The following is a 17,178-nucleotide window of genomic DNA, read 5'->3' as shown; positions in this document are numbered from 1 at the left end:
ACGAAGCTCGTATGCGAAGTTTACGGATTTTAGAAGATAATTAAGTTTGGGCTAAACCTACGAGTGACGTGGCACAATCTAAGCCGCACTTTCTTCCCCACGGCTTGGAACGAGGTGAAGACACGTGGCAAGCGAACCTGGGGCGTTCAGCTCTTGAACGTCCCACGTTCGTGGGCTCCTCCATCCTATAAATGGGAAGCATTTTTCACTCAATTATTCACACCTCTTCACCCATTTCTCTCTCAAACACCCCCAAAGCATCAAGGCTTTTCTCTAGCCTTTCTTAGGAGTTAGAAGCAATTCACGGAGCGCCAGAAGGCACCGAGAAGAAGAACTTTTGGCCCAGAAGTTGTGCTCGTGTAGAGCCCGGTTCCTCGCTAAACTCCCTTGTAAGTGAGTTATGTCTACCCTATTTTAAGTATAACTTATGTTTAAGTTCATCATCGTTATTATTAACCTATAAACAAGATTTATTAGTGATTTAAAGTCGTTATACTGATTGATCTACTTACGAGAGATGTGTCGAGAATGGTCACGTTGGCTTGGATGTTGGATTTTAGCAAGGCTATATGCTGAAATGGCCATGCCTCCCAACTGTCATGTCTGACTGATCCTTACTTGATAAATCATGAAAGTAGACTTTGAGTTAATGACAAATCTAGACTAATAATTAGTCTCAATAAATATTAGATTAAAACTTAGTGATAATAATACTTGGTTTCGTCAACAGAAAAGACAATTGTTAGAAGCGAAGCGAAGCGCTGCCCAAATTTTGAGTCATCACTTTAACAAGTGAGTGCATAGTTACTTTCATCTTACACATAGATATGTAGTATTTAATATAAATTACATGATATACATTCATATTACCTGTGTTATTGATATCTATGCTGGATGAATGATTTATTCATGATTTACTTGATTTAAACTATATATGTAGTTTATAACTATCAATATGTTGGTTAAAGATGAGTAGATGATATAGATGATGAAAGATGAAATAAATGATGAGAGGCCTCGATGATATATCGAAGTATAGATGACGACCACAGACTATTCTAGATAGTCTAGTGGAACGCTGGCAGACTCGCAACATGTAGGTGTCTATGAACGACGTGTCCATTAGGAGTACTCCATCCCCCTCATAGTTGATTTTTTAATGTTTTCTGATATAATCTACCATTTTTTTAATTAGTTATAAATAATTGACTAATAACTTCTTATTCATACCCTCATGAAATATGAGCTTTATGCTCAAAATGTAACAAGATACTTCTTTCTCTATAATAATCATTGCTATCATAGTTGCATATAACATTTCTAAATGGATTAAAAAAACAAAACAAACCAATTCTTCATTTTAAGTCTTTTGAGCTAATTCTATGTCATTGTACCAAATTAATGTCGTCTTTTTTAGTAGTAAAATTTTACTTTTATTCCAGAGGTTTAACCGGTTTTTATCAACTATGTTGCCTTTCATTTGTACAAATATGGTTCCATAGTCACATATATTTTTATGAAAAAGATTAGTAACTTTATGTTATTATAAGTTTTGTTTTTTGTACACTAGTTTTAGGCATTGGAACGTTAGAGATGTGTTCACCAAATTGTAAATGATCAAGAACAAGTGCTCAACCTATCATACGTCTTTGGCCTGTCTTGATTTTTATATTAAGAGATTGATGTGATATATATATATATATATATATATATATATATATATATATATATATATATATATATATATATATATATATATATATATATATATATATATATATATATATATATATAAGCTTTTGATATGCTTTAATTAAAAGTTTTTTATTGTCGATGTAAAGATGGTTCATATGGCTTCCTGGGAGTCTGAATCAGTAATTTCAATTCCGATAAACATTCGGACAGCCATATAATGTTTAAGCATAATCATATGAAATTTCTTCTTTACATTTATGTAAATATCATCCCATTCTATTTTACTTGAATATTCAGAGTTGCTTTGGATCACCTTGTAACGATTTTACACAAATTAATTTCCATTGGTGAGCCCCAATGGTAAGTGTACCATACATGGGGATATTGAACTAGCAAGCTAGCAGAATGCAGTTTCTAAGAGATTAAAGGCAAGAAATAACGCAATGAAAGCAATCCCATATGCGACACTGTACTTTGAAAAATTTAGTCTTTTACTTGGTATTGCTATAATTAGGTTGTTTTTTAAAAATATAATGTTGTAATAAGAAGAAATGAAGATATGTTGCTATTTCTTGCGTTTGATCTTTATGTTTATAGCTATGAAGGTTGCTTATTAAACATATTTAATATAAAACGAAAATCCATATTGTTTAACAGTATTGAAATTCAACTTTTATCATGTTGCTTTAATATGCTCAGGGAAGTAAATATCAATTTATTGATATTATAGCACAATAACAAAAATAAATAAATAAATAAAAATAAAAGAAAATCTTGGGCAATGCCCGAGATCACATACTAGTTTCAGTTTACGTTAACAGAATTCATAGCATGATTTCCTCATGTGAAATATACAATGGAAACCTAAAAAATATACATTGGAAACCTAATAAATGAGGTGTATGACTTCGACATAGACAGCCCATAATTTATGGCTTATTTCTTTTTTTTAAATAGTTTAAATATTTAACTCTATTATAATAAATAAATAGTTTTAATCTCTTTTTGTCGAGTGTCATTATAATATAATTTATTATTAATATTATGTCATGTGTCATTTGTAGATATATTAGACAATTCATTTCAAAATTCAAATTTATATTTCTAATTATATGTTTAATTTGAAGTTATAATAACTTTAAAATTTTGATATATCTCTTAATTAATAATTTATTTAAAATGACTTATTTAAAATAATTATAAATTTTTATTATAGAAGTTTAATTAATTTTATAAACGTGATTCTCACGGGTTATAAACTATTAATTTATATAGTAAATCATATCATATAAAATAATATCTTAATAATTTAATTACAAAATTATATTTTTATCCCGAAAATCCATGTGAAGCCATTATCTAATATAAGTGTGTCATAGCTATCCATACAACGGATTCTGAATAACAAAAAGTACATCTATTTTGGAAATGTTTTTAAATTTTGTAATGAGTTTCCATTTCAAACAATTTTATTTATTTATAAGACCATTCGGAATACCGAGGACGAAGGGTCTTGTGGTCTAGTTGGCCACGAACCACGACCGTACACACCATTATGGTGCCTCGTCGTGGGTCGTATTGGTTCATGTTGGCTAAAACAAGCGAAAACTATCAATGAGAGAACGAGTCTCTCTCAACCGTCTTCTTCTTCTTCTTCTTCTTCTTTTCTCTCTCTCTCTCTCTCTCTCTCTCTCTCTCTCTCTCTCTCATGATATGTATACCAAAGTTGGTTGGTGATGGCTAGGTGGAGCTGGAGGTGGTTCATGATCCGTGAGAAGTACTGCAGATGACCTAACTTATCTAAAAAACCAGACACAACTCGTATAATCTAAATGTTATCAAAAACTTACATAATACCCATTTTAATCCAAAGAAAACATTCCAATTTGAAAATGCTCTTCGGCTTTTGGATTAGGATTGACATTTCGGACATCCTTTCTTAATATTTTTAACTACAAATTGTGAAAATTAAAACTATGACATTAAGGTGGTTCATCATAAGTTTCTTAGACAACGAATCCATACTTTGTCGTTTCATAAGAGTATCTAAAATATTGTTTTTAGATGTGACGTGTACCATATTTTAGTACCATATTTCATTTTTACGGATAGAAAATTTAAAAATCCCAAAAACATATGATATTTTTTATGGATGCCCTTAAAATGAAAACATGACAAGAGAGGAATATGGTCCATGTATATTCGACATCATATGATGGGACCATCCAAATTTATGTAATGGTTTGCAGTTTTCGAGTTGTCCATGCCACCATGTCAACCATGATTATTGCATCGCCATCACAAAAACGTGGGCCAATTTTCTGAATTTATAGACCTCTATAATTTTGCATAATAAAATGAATGCTCTCAGCCACAGTGGTTAGTTTTTTTTTTTTTTTTTTTTTTTTTGTACAATATTAAATCCCACTAGTTTATTAGTGTATTTCCTAGGCCTTGGTAGACCATCCTCATCCATGAATGAGTTGGTTGGTATAGAAATACAGTATTAAAGAAAACAAAGTCTCTCAAAATACTACACAAACTTGGTTTGGCCTATTTTTTTTTATTAGTAATTGTTATATATATATATATATATATATATATATATATATATATATATATATATATATATATATATATATATATATATAATAAATGTAAAAATATCCTTTTTCAATACAATTTAAGTTTAAAAAACCAATAAATTATATCAAGATAAGAATTCTTATTTACAATATAAAAATATTATTAAAAATTATAGTTTTGTTTCTTATAAATAGACTATAATATCGACATACTTCTATATTCCGATTTCCTATTTATAATATCTTTCGATTTTGTATTTTCTATTAATAATTTAGTTGTTTTAAAAAAGAATTAAAATAATAAAAAGGAATTATAAATTTTATTTACTAAGTATTTTTTTAAACGGAAAATATAAATATATAGTTTACTCCTAAACTAACATATAATTCTACTTATGTCCACGACAACACTTGAACTCTTAACCTCAAAGAGGAAGGATACCACCTTGAACTCTTAACCTCAAAGAGGAAGGATACCACCTGATGCAAATATAGATTTTATTTACTAAATATAAAAATGTTTTTGGATTTGTTGTTAAAGAGAGTGAAAAATTTTGATTTAGTTAGGTTGTATAGATGAAAGAAAATAAAATTAGTTCTTTTAATGAATAATTTAGTTGGGCTTCGACTCACACTCATATTTCTACAAACATAAGACACATAACGATTTTGATTTGGTGTTCCATTTGATGATAATGTAATTACCTGATGGATATAATTATATATTTGTTTACTAAAACATAGTAAGATATTATAGATCTCATTATCATTTATTTAACATTTAATAAAATCCACCGATTAGTTCGTTATTCATGTCTTTTCTTTATTTTTTTTTTTCAATGGCTGAATAATGAGCTAGACAAAATTATAATAAAGGAATAATTTGTATTGAAATTTTAAGCCAACCACTCCACTTTATACCAAATGACTTTTAGTTTAGCAATATCAGATTTTGTTTTTCTTTCTTAAAATTGAAGATCTAAGTTTCATCCGAAATATAATGTAAAACTATAAATAATTTAGAAATAAATTAAATTTGTTGTTAAAAAAAAAAAAGACAGAACCAATCTCAATTTATGAAGCGGTGTGTAGTTTTGAGGTGTCATCTAATTAAACATGGATCCAGGCATCCAGCCCAGACTATGTTGTCACCATTAAAAAATGGACTCATTTTTTATTTTTATTTTTTGAATAAAATTTATGAATGTTTTTAATGTGCTCTCACTTCTCAGCGGATGCATCAACATTTATGGATGTTATTAAAGTACATTAAAATATAGTAAAGTATTCAGATCTCATCATTAATTATACAAAAATAAATAAACACCCCATGAATTTAGTTTATCCTCCAAGTCTTTTCTTCTTGAGTCTCTCAACTTCTTGATTTCTTCCTTCCTCAAACCTCACTAGTTATCCCCCAGAGGACCTTAAAGCCGACCCCACAATCATTTAATTTAGTATTCTGTTCCAAACCAAATTAAACCGATAATTTCTTTTCCAGTTCAATAAAACAATGGAGTTTTCGCTTAATCTAAAGATAAATATGGTGCAAGTTTATATGAATACAACATTCAGTTGGTGAAATCGCAAAAGGAATATACTGTTTCCATGAACATGAACTCCGGTTTAGATATGTCAACAACAATTCGCAAAAAAGTTTTTGGGGGGAAATGGCATTTGGTTTTCTCATTCTTATTCAATCATTATTCATAATCAAAGAAAACCATTTGAGTTTGGAAGCTTTGTGTCGTATCTTGTTTTCCTCCTTTTTAATTTATAAATTTATTGTTGCATCGTTTGTCCATCTATTCTATCTATGTCGATACTCGTTTGATACTAGTAAGAGAGAGTTTAAGTTAAGGTGGAATCAATTTCAAGATCATTCGGTTTATTGGATCATTTGATATAATAAGACGTGTTTGACATACTAGCTAATAGTTAATAACTTAAATGATAAAATAATAGTATTTGTCTAAAACTAGTTGATAAATTAGATGAAAAATGTAAAACAATACAAACTATACTAGTACTTATTTCTCATTTGAAATTATATTATAATAATAATAATAATAATAATAATAATAATAATAATAATAATAATAATAATAATAATAATAATTCTTTAGATTTATTGTTTCAAGATTATTTATTATTTTTAAAAGCAAAAAAGAAAAAAATATATATCAATGGTGTTGAATTACAACCACATGACTGCAAGCAAATAACCAGCTTGCATCATAATAGCATTCATAATGTTTGATCTTTTTGAAGACTTTTTCTTTATTCATATCACCTTATCATTAACAAAACCTATGTTTACGAACCTTAACAGCCTTTTTAAAAGGCCAAAGATTGTGGTGGAGCTTTTCTCTTTAAGAAAAACAAGGGGAGTCATGATGTGAAAATTTTACATGCGTATATTAGTCATTAGGTAAGATATGACTTACAAAAGGGTATTTTCATTGGTCGTTAGGTAAGACATGACTTATAAGTAATTTATTTTTATTTTCCAAAAGGGTATTTTCGTTTAGAATTGACTTCCTTAGAGACAATTCAACATTTTGGTGAAGATTGTAAACGTTTTGTATTGCTTTCGCAAGCGACGTTGGATTACCCCTCCTAGCCACCTGATTCAAGCCCTACAGATTACAACTTGAGACATTTTCTATAACCCTCCTAGCCATACATGATTGAAGCCCTAAGGATTAGAACTTGAGACATTTTCTAAAGATCATAAACATTTTGAATTGTTTTGCGAGATGTTGGATTACCCCCTACTAACCACCCCTGAACGAAGCCCTAAAGATTAGAACTTGAGACATTTTCAATAACCTTCCTAGCCACCCATGATTGAAGCCCTAAGGATTTGAACTTGAGACATTTTCTAAAGATCATAAACATTTTGTATCGTTTTCGCAAGATGTTGAATTACCCCTTCCTAGCCACCCTCGAATTGTAACGTCCACGTTTCTTGCTTGACATAATTATAAATTTTGTATTTACGTCGGTCGACGATTGTAACATTTTATGAATAAGTGAAAGGGGATTATTAAAATATATGTGTTTATATATTATATGCTTGAAAACTAAACAATATTATGTTTATATAATATTCGTGTAAAAAATTATTTTAAAAAATAGGGCTAAATAAACGTTTAAAAATAAAAGATTATTTATGATAAACAATCTAAACGAAGTGGAAGAAACCGTAATTACGATCCCGTCGATATAGAGAACATCGAGAACAGAGCTCGTATACAAAAGATGTGAGCGAAACCTGGTCCTTAAGTTTCGAAACACGGCGGAATCAGTGCACATTTTTAAATTTGAGATATATTGAGAATTTGCCGACGAAGTCTAAATGAAAGTTGTAGTACTCATCGATACAAAGTCAAGAATACACATACATATCTAGTTAGTTAATCATAAAATGTTTGGATAGGAACAAATTAAATGATTTTGATAAGATTTTATTATAAAGGGTATAATGATTTTATTAATAAATAGTTAAGGGACCATAGGGTAACTTGAATGATATATTGTATTAATACAAGAATAACTGAGGGACATAAATGTAATTATAATTGATTTGTGAATTGCAAATGATCCGACCAACATACATGTAAGAAATATAAGAAATGTCGTACATATTTTATTAATTAAAAATAAGACGTGTTGTTTAAACATGTGATCATACAACTCCATTTAATAAAAATGTATACGTGTTAGTTTTACAAGATGACTAAGATAATTATAATCGTACATACGTGTCCAAATTTATGCTAGGTGTTGATTTTGAAAAGATTGGGGATCATGTTTCATCATGGGTATAAATAAGATGTTTTTTTTATATATATTTTGCAACATACAATTCACATAAATTTAGAAAGAAAGACTAGAATATATTTTGAAAAAGGGAAATTTCAGCTAATAGAGATCAAGAAGTTACTCTCAGAACTAATTACGATCTGTAATATACACTTGTTATATCAGGTGAGTGCATAGTTATTTTCATCTTACATATAGATATGAATTATTTAATATAAATTACGTTTTATATGTGCACATTATCTGTGTTCTTGATATTTATGATGAATGAGCAATATATACATGATTTATTTGATTTAAACTATATATATATATATATATATATATATATATATATATATATATATATATATATATATATATATTTTATACATATAATTATGATGGGTAAAGATTGGTAGATAATATAGATGCTGAAATAAATGACGAGAGGTCTCGATGTTTAAGATGATTCAGTCATGCAGCGGAGTATAAATGACGACCACAAACTATTTTAGACAGCCTAGGGGAAGGCTGGCAGGCTCGCAACCTGTTGGTGTTTTTGAACTACGTGTTCACCAGGTGTACCCCATCCCCCTCATGATTGCCTTTTGACATATATTGTTGAGGAATCCCCTACGCAGTGTTGTCATCCCAATGAAAAATCCTTAGGCTAGATTCCTTAATTTAGATGTTTTAGGGACAAAAAGTGAGGATAACGAGAACGTGTAATCAGGTCGATTGATTGATGAAAATTAATAAACTTAATTATTGTGCGTTGAAAACCCTATGTGCTCACTAGGCTTTCACAAGCCTGACCTACTCAGTTTTTTTTGTATAACAGGTAGCGACATAAAAGCACAGATGTGATGAATTTAAATCTGGAGAGAGATTTAAAGGAGCATAGGTAATTAGAATAATAATCTATTGTAAGGCCTGTAATATTACGTTTATGCTTATGTTGCTGTATTGATCATGACATTCCAATGTTTTTAAATATAAATGAAATACATTTCGTTAGAAATGCTTTGATAATGATATTGTCATATTTTTTGGAACAAATTTTGCATTATTACCCTTTTGAAAAAAAATACTCTGATTTAAATAAGCATAAACAAATCATTCTTTTCTTGTCGTGAAATTGGGGATGTCACATGAATGAAGCCCTAAGGATTAGAATTTGAGACATTTTCTACAACCCTCCAAGCCTGTCACACCCATAATCAGAAAGACCAAGAAAGGAAAGGAAAGACCCTAAGTCAAGGGGGTCAACTCGTCGAGTCCAGGGTGGAACTCGACGAGTCCGAGCGAGATCCGGGTCGAGGAGTAAGTGACCAACTCGGCGAGTCGGCTAGTGGACTCGGCGAGTCCGGTCTGGTTGAGGAAAACCCTAATCCTGGGGGTTGTGCCCTATTTAAAGAACATCACATCCTTTCCCTAGCCTCTCTACTCCCCTTTTGAGATCCAGAAACCCTAAATCGTGAGTGAGAGTCCTTGGGAGCAAATTGGAGCTTAGATAAGGGATTTTGTGAAGAGAGATTGAAGATCAAAAGGCTTGGAGCAAGGGGCTTTGTAGAGAGTTGGATTATTCTTCAGTGTGAAGTCATCTTTGAGGTATTAAGCTGTTGCTTTGGCTTTATTACAATTAAATCTATTCTTGAATGCGATTTTGGGGCTATTTTGGTAAGATTGGGATCTATTTCGGGTTTGGGACTTAGATCTGAGGTTGCTACTTCAGATCTAGGTTTGTGATGGTCCAGAATGTCTTAAAGCTGAAGTCAATAAGCTGTTGGTGAAGCCCCTTTGTCACAAACCCTAGCCCTAGAGTGTTTTAAGGCCATAACTCTTTGGTTTCACGTAAAGTTTGCAACTTTATGTGAGAAATAGACTTGGGAAGAGTAGATCTATGAGTTGGAGCCCCTGCATGGCTCGAAAAGCCACTATATGGATTAAGAACTGGAGCGACTCGGCGAGTCACAAGGGTGAATTCGGCGAGTTGGATGAAGGTGGGCATGGACTCGACGAGTTGGAAGAATAACTCGGCGAGTCTGTTGAAGATTGCCATAGACTCGGCGAGTCAGGTCGCGAAACACTAACCCCTTCGAATTAGGACTCGGATCAGTGAGTTGAGTAGGGACTCAGTGAGTTGGGCAGGACAGGACTCGGAAATCGGTAGACTCGGCGAGCAGAGGCTGACTTGGCGAGTCGAGTCGCGAATGAAAGGATTCTGAGCGTATGAACTCAGCGAGTCAGTAGTCAGACTCGGCGAGTAGGGTTGACCTGGAAGGTTGACTTTGACCAGGACGGACTTAGTTGACTTTCGGAGGACAATTAGACTAAGTGCTATATCGATATTGGTAGCTCGGGGAGCTAGTGGAGCAGCAGTTCAGAGAGAGTTGTCAGGCAGCGACAAGAGGGATCACCAGCAAGTTCAGCAGTACCAGGTGAGTCTGCTCACTGTTTATATGGGTCTAAGGCACCAATGTCGACCTATTTAGTTTATGTATGATAGGAAGACCCGGGGGTTAGCCCTAGGCATTATGCATGAAAGACAAGGAGGCAGCTCCTGGCACACAGTATGTTATTATGTATGATAGGAAGACCCGGGGGTTAGCCCTAGGCAATATGTATGAAAGACCATGTAACGCCCGTAGATCAGGGCTAGTCAATTTAGAGACGATAAGCGTCAAAAATGACTTTTTGATAAAAGATTATTTAGAATGAATAATCTTAACTAAGTTGTAGTATATGTTACAAGGATTCCGTACATATAAAGAACGCCGAAATCCGAGTTATAACGAAGAAGTTATGACCTGTCGAAGTTTCGCGACAGAACCGGCACGACACAGCGCGACGTAAAAAATGAATTTATGTTAGAGCAATAATTAGCTTTAGCAATCTAAATGAAAGTCATAGAATACATTAAACCGTGAGTGTGCATAAAAAGAACGTCCAAATCTGACTTCGTATGAGGAAGTTATGATTGTTCTAAGTTTTGACTTAGCAGTATGCAGCCCGAATACTCGATTTGAGACCGAGCGGTTTTTAGCCGAAACAATCTAAACGAGAATCGAAGATCTCATTAATTGTAGTGAAACGATAAAAAGATAGGCGAAAACGGACGTTGGATGAAGAACTTATGAATTTATAACGGAGTTTTCCTGTCCCGGCCTACTAAAAATAAATAATAAAAATAAAGTCAAAATTAGCCGACGGAGTCTAAACAAAAGTTGTAGAGCGCAGTCTCACCTACGCGGGGATATAAAGAACGTTGAAAACGGAGTTCGTATGAGGAAGACATGAATTTTTGAAGTTTATTAAATATTTTCGATATTAAATTTAAATATAAATTTTCGATATTATCCAAGGGGGGAGTCAGCGAGCTGATCCACATTACGCCCAGCGTAAATCGTGAATCCAGACCCTATAAAAGGGAGTCGAGTGCAGCCGATTCATTTGCTCATTTCTCTTCTTTCTCTCGCGTTTTTGCATCGTTTTTCGTGCAAGAATTATCCCGAAGCCCCGGTATCATTCCCGAGCCCCGAAGCAAGTCCTGAGGCCCCGAAGATCCCAAGAAGTGCAATTCCCGAGCCGAAGCTCTGCCCGCGAGGAGTCCGGTTTTTGTGAAGATCTTCCAGATCTGCCGAAGAATACTACTTTTACAAACCGCAGTGTTGTCCGATCATCTTCTGATCAAGTGAGTGTATAGCTACTTTCTTCTAACACATAAATATAAAGTATTAGCTATGAAATACGTGCTATGTGTTATATATTATTTGTCTATTTGAGATGGGCTTGGAATTGATGTTTTTATACGGGTGTTAAATGGTTTAAATTGTGCTTGTATTTATATCTACAAAAATGTTGGATAGAACATGGGTAGATGGAATAGTTGGTGACGATGCGACTTCGTGCCTATTAAGTAAAGCTTTGGTGACGATGCGACTTCGTGCCTGTTAAGTAAATTTTTGGTGACGATGCGACTTCGTGCCTATTTGATAAACCTTGGTGACGATGTGACTTCGTGCCTGTTGTGTAAACCCTGGTGATTATGAGACGTAGTGCCTGTTGTGTAAACCTTGGTGACTATGAGACGTAGTGCCTATTGTATGAACCCTGGTGACTATGTGACGTAGTGCCTGTTGTATAAATCGTGGTAGCAAATGGACCTTGTGCCAATTCCTTAGGTAAATCCTTAGGAATGAATGAATGAAGGATAGTGGATTCTTAGGGTAAACCCTTGAGAAAATAAAAGAGATATGGGGATGGGTATTTGGGTTGATTGTTTGATAATTGAATATAATAAATGTATTATTGTGGATTGAAAACCCTATATGCTCACCAGGCTCCCAAGCCTGACCCACTCAGTTTTCTTTGCATTAAAGGTAATGTCACAAGAGTATAAGTTGGTGGACATGACGAAAGATTTTGGATTATAGATCAGTAGTTATAAATAACTGTTGTAAGGTCTATTTTATATTGTTTATGTTTTTGGTCTGTATCGAACATGACATCCCGATGTTTTATTATTTAATAAAAATACATTCTCTTTGAGAAATGTTTTGATAAATGGTTATCATATTTTTGTTTTTGGGAACAAATTCCGCAACAGTTTTCTATAATCAAATGATTACTCTGATTTTATAAAAACAAAGCATAAACAAATCGGTCTTTTCTGGCCGTGAAATTGGGGATGTCACAGACCATGAGGTGGCTCCTGGCGCACTGTATGCCATTGTGTATGAAAGACCAGGAGGTGGCTCCTGGCACACTATATGCGAAGTAGCCTAGTAGAGTAGTATGTATAGTTGTCTTTGTGATACTTGCATGAAAGACCAGGGGGTGGCCCTTGACACCTGTCTGTAAGACCCAGGGAGTGGCCCCAGGCTTGACCAGGAAGACCACGTGCGGCCCGTGGCATAACCACAAGACTACATTTGGCACATAGCACCTTAGTAAGATTATGTTTGGCACATAGCACCTTAGCAAGACTACATTTGGCACATAGCACCTTACTTGATTATGGATATGTTGGTTATGTATGGCTCTTGGCTATGTATGGCATGCATGGATCAGTTGGGTCGTATGTTATGTGGTGTCTGGGGAACTCACTAAGCTTCGTGCTTACGGTTTTCAGTTTTGGTTTCAGGTACTTTGCTTTCAAGGAAAGGAGTCGGCTCGATCGCAGCGCATCACACTATATTTTCCGCAAATGAGATCTTTGGGATTAGACTCTGATATGGTTTATGATAATATGTTTTGATTACCAACATTGTGGTTTGTCATGAGATATTATAATGAATGTTTTTATACTGATGGTTTTATGTAATAACTTATTTAAAAATGAAATTTTTGGCCTGAAATTTTGGGATGTTACAAAGCCACCCCTGATTGAAGACCTAAGGATTAGAACTTGAGATATTTTCTATAGGAAGTCACTGCCCTCACTAGATGTGTGACCATGTGATTGTTACATAACTAACAAAAAAGATTATATTTAATTATATGTAATGATACATTTTTGGTTTGTAAAAACGAATGTACACATGTTTTTGGAAACCTATGAAAATAAATATGTAAAAGAAAGTTCTTGTTCATCTTCGACGCAAGAGCGTTTGATCATTGAGTTATTACACACTCTTTCAAAGGCCTAGACTGTATCTCCAGGACTCCCCTAATAATATCCATAAATGACTTGTTTTTGGTAAGAAATGAATATTAACATATGTAAATTTAGGTGCATGGTACACATCAGTATTCAAGTGCATTTCGCCTATTTCGCCTTCTGAGGAATACAAACTAAAAGAAAAAAAAAACTAATTTAAATGAAAAAAAATCTTTAAAAACATGTCTAAAACGAATATGTAAATTGATTTTGAAGAAAACACAATGGTGAAAATACCGTTAGGCTACATAGTGTTATTGTTTAAAAACCAAACTTATTAGGATTAGCAACAAGAGTTAGAAAGAAATCAAACCCTTACGCTTAACCGATGGACCGAACATTATTTACGTTCAAAATGCCATAAAATTCTTTTAAAAAGTATCTTAAATTATTGAGAAAAAAATGAAATTATTGTCCTCATTGCAAATTGTTACTAATAAAATAATAACATTGTGTAAAATATGTTGTATTAAAACGTTACTAATAAAATAATAATATTGTGTAATATATTGTTGAATCAAAACGAGTAAAGTTGGAAACATGCTCAACTTTGACTCAAAGACTGTAAGTTAAACTCAATCTTAGACTAGGTAGCTCAAAGAGTAGTCACCTTAAACTCAACCTTAGACACGCGGGGTAACTCAAAAAGTCTTTCCTGTAATTATATTTTTAAGAGACCAATTCAAGTTGTGTTTAACCACAAGCTGTCCAATTCTTAAAGAAGACCTACAAATTCCTAATACAAAGAGTCCAAACCAATGATGGATATAAAAGAAAAATATGTTGTGCTACCTCTTAAGACCATTTCCAACCTTTAGCACTATCTTTTATACTAAATTTATAATTATAATTATAGTTTAAAAGATAATGCAACAACTAAATTCTCTCCAAACTCATTACATTATACATAACACTAAAAAGAATATTATATGTATATTCTATTTTATACAACTTTTATATAGTAAAATATAGTATGGATGAATTGTGTAACACTATATTTAATGTTATACAATCACCAACACTATATAGTGTTAGATTTAGGGTGTGATGGACAATTTAATGTAAAAATGAGTTTAGTATAGAGTTGGAGATGCTCTAAGCCGCTTGTTTTACTATCAAAGTGGACAGAGTTTCAGACCACTTCTCCACTCTTTTGTATTCAGATATCTCATCCGACTGCTATGGAATTTGATCAATGGACTGCTATGGAATTGGATCAATGTTGCTTTATTATCAAAGTGGAAAGAGTTCCACACCACTTCTCCACTCTTGTGTATGCACGAACAAACCCAGATCCAGATATCCCATCCGACTGCTATGGATCTGGATCAATGTTCCGCCGTATAGCTTTTATTTTTTATTTTTTTTTGCCAATTTTAGCATAACATTTGTTTTTATAAATCTAGTCCAAATGTTTTTCACAAATTGTCCACAAAGCTTTTCTTTTTAAGTACATCCCATCTAGCTTATTCTTTTTTTGCAATTTTGGCCCAACTTTATTCATTTTATAAATTTCGTCCAAATTATATTTACCAACTTTCCTTAACTTTTATGTTCAACTCTGTTTTTATACATTCTTAAAGCTTTTTATTTTTTATTTTTTATATTTTGCTAACATCTTTCACATCTCATTGTTTTTTTTTTTTTCAAAAATCCTACTACATTTTTCTTTTTTTTTTATAATTACTTTATGTAAAACTATTTTTCAGTGCTCTAACTATTCTTTTTTTTTTCATGTATACAAGGTAGTAAATATATATATAAAATAATTTTTACATATTCATAGATTCTTATGTATGAATCAAGGCTATCAGTAGGATCATAAGATCCTACGATTATACCTATGAAAATTTTGTTAGATCGTAATATGATCTTTTTGTATGTAAGATCATAAACATGATTATAATTGATGGGTTTTGATAACTAAAAATGATATTTTTTATAAACAATTTTAAGATAGCAAACATAAGACTTTTCTAATAACTAGTTTATTTGTAAATCATTTTAACAAAACCACCAAGAGGATTCAAATACACGAACTAAAAAGATAATAACAACCATAGGATGTTTAAAAGATAACCTTTGAAGCCTTTAATTCCACTTGGAAGTGAGAAGTTGATGAAGATAACAAAAATTCAATAATACTAGAATTTATCTACAATGTATCCAACATCAAGACTAAAACACTTGGAATGTTAGTTCTCATCTTATATAAAGTATTAAAGAAGAAGAACTTTATATCACCAACATTTGCAAGTGACCTTCAAAAGAAAGCCAAGAAGAAGAGCTTAAAGAAGTTACGGTTTTGGTAAAGAAAGAATAGAGAAAATAAGTAAAAGACTAGCAAAAAATGCAATCCCCATGCATTCTTTTATACTCCATGTAAGTCAAAATTTCTTCATTTAATAATCAAAAGTATTATCTACACTTTAAAGGCATGAGGAACATAAATTGAAAGATGGACAAACAACATCTATGCTTGAATAAAATAGTTCGTCATGTCCTTTTAAAAGAAGAACAAAAGGTTAGGCTAGTTTACCAAAGTGTCCAAAACCTTGTACATGACTTATTAAACCATATTATATGATATAATAACTAGTTTTTCTCTTTTTAATTATTATTTTCACAAAAACAATAATTATTAATTAAATGCAAGAGTTAATTATTTATTAATAATCATATTAATAACAAATATTCAAATTGTGTCAACTTGATAAAAATGTGCCACTATATGACGATAATTTATTAGCAATATTATTCAATAATGATTATTGATCATATAGATCCAACAATAGAATCGGGATCTAATCCGATCATACCAATCCATAAAAATTGCCAAAATTTAATCTGGGTTTTATTATTTTTACATGTTTACTAGTTGACTCGTCTCCTTATCCAAAGGGCGATCGAGAATATCCTCATTCTTGTACTGTTTTGTGAACCAAACATGACCAACAACCCTAGAATTCATTTTCTCCTTTTATGTTTTACGTTCACCGATGACAAAATTTGAGATTTAGCTTCAGGTTGTTATTAATTTCTTCCTGCAACAATTCAAGCTCAACAATAGAGGTGAACATTTTTTTCTTTTAGTGCTCAAGACATTTTTATGGAGATCTTGAGAAATTGTGGTTTTTAATTGAGCTACAAAAATTGATATTCTTAATTTTTCCTTATAGTTAGAGCAAATAACATGAAAGATGTGAGTTGTTATTGTATTGTATGATAAATGACAATTCTTAATACTCTTTTAAGCTATTTAACCATGTCATTAACTACCTACATGAATAGTTACCTTTTGAGCTATTTAACCACAACATATGGGATAAAAAGTGTTATATATAATCAATTACCTTTTTATATTATTTTTTGTGGGAATTTAGGATCCTAATTTTGCAAACTTGAAAATGATCATACGTATGATCC

Source organism: Lactuca sativa, chromosome 8 (genome assembly GCF_002870075.4).
Source record: "Lactuca sativa cultivar Salinas chromosome 8, Lsat_Salinas_v11, whole genome shotgun sequence".
In the NCBI taxonomy this organism is placed as follows: Eukaryota; Viridiplantae; Streptophyta; class Magnoliopsida; order Asterales; family Asteraceae; genus Lactuca; species Lactuca sativa.
This window is presented reverse-complemented; position numbering follows the sequence as displayed.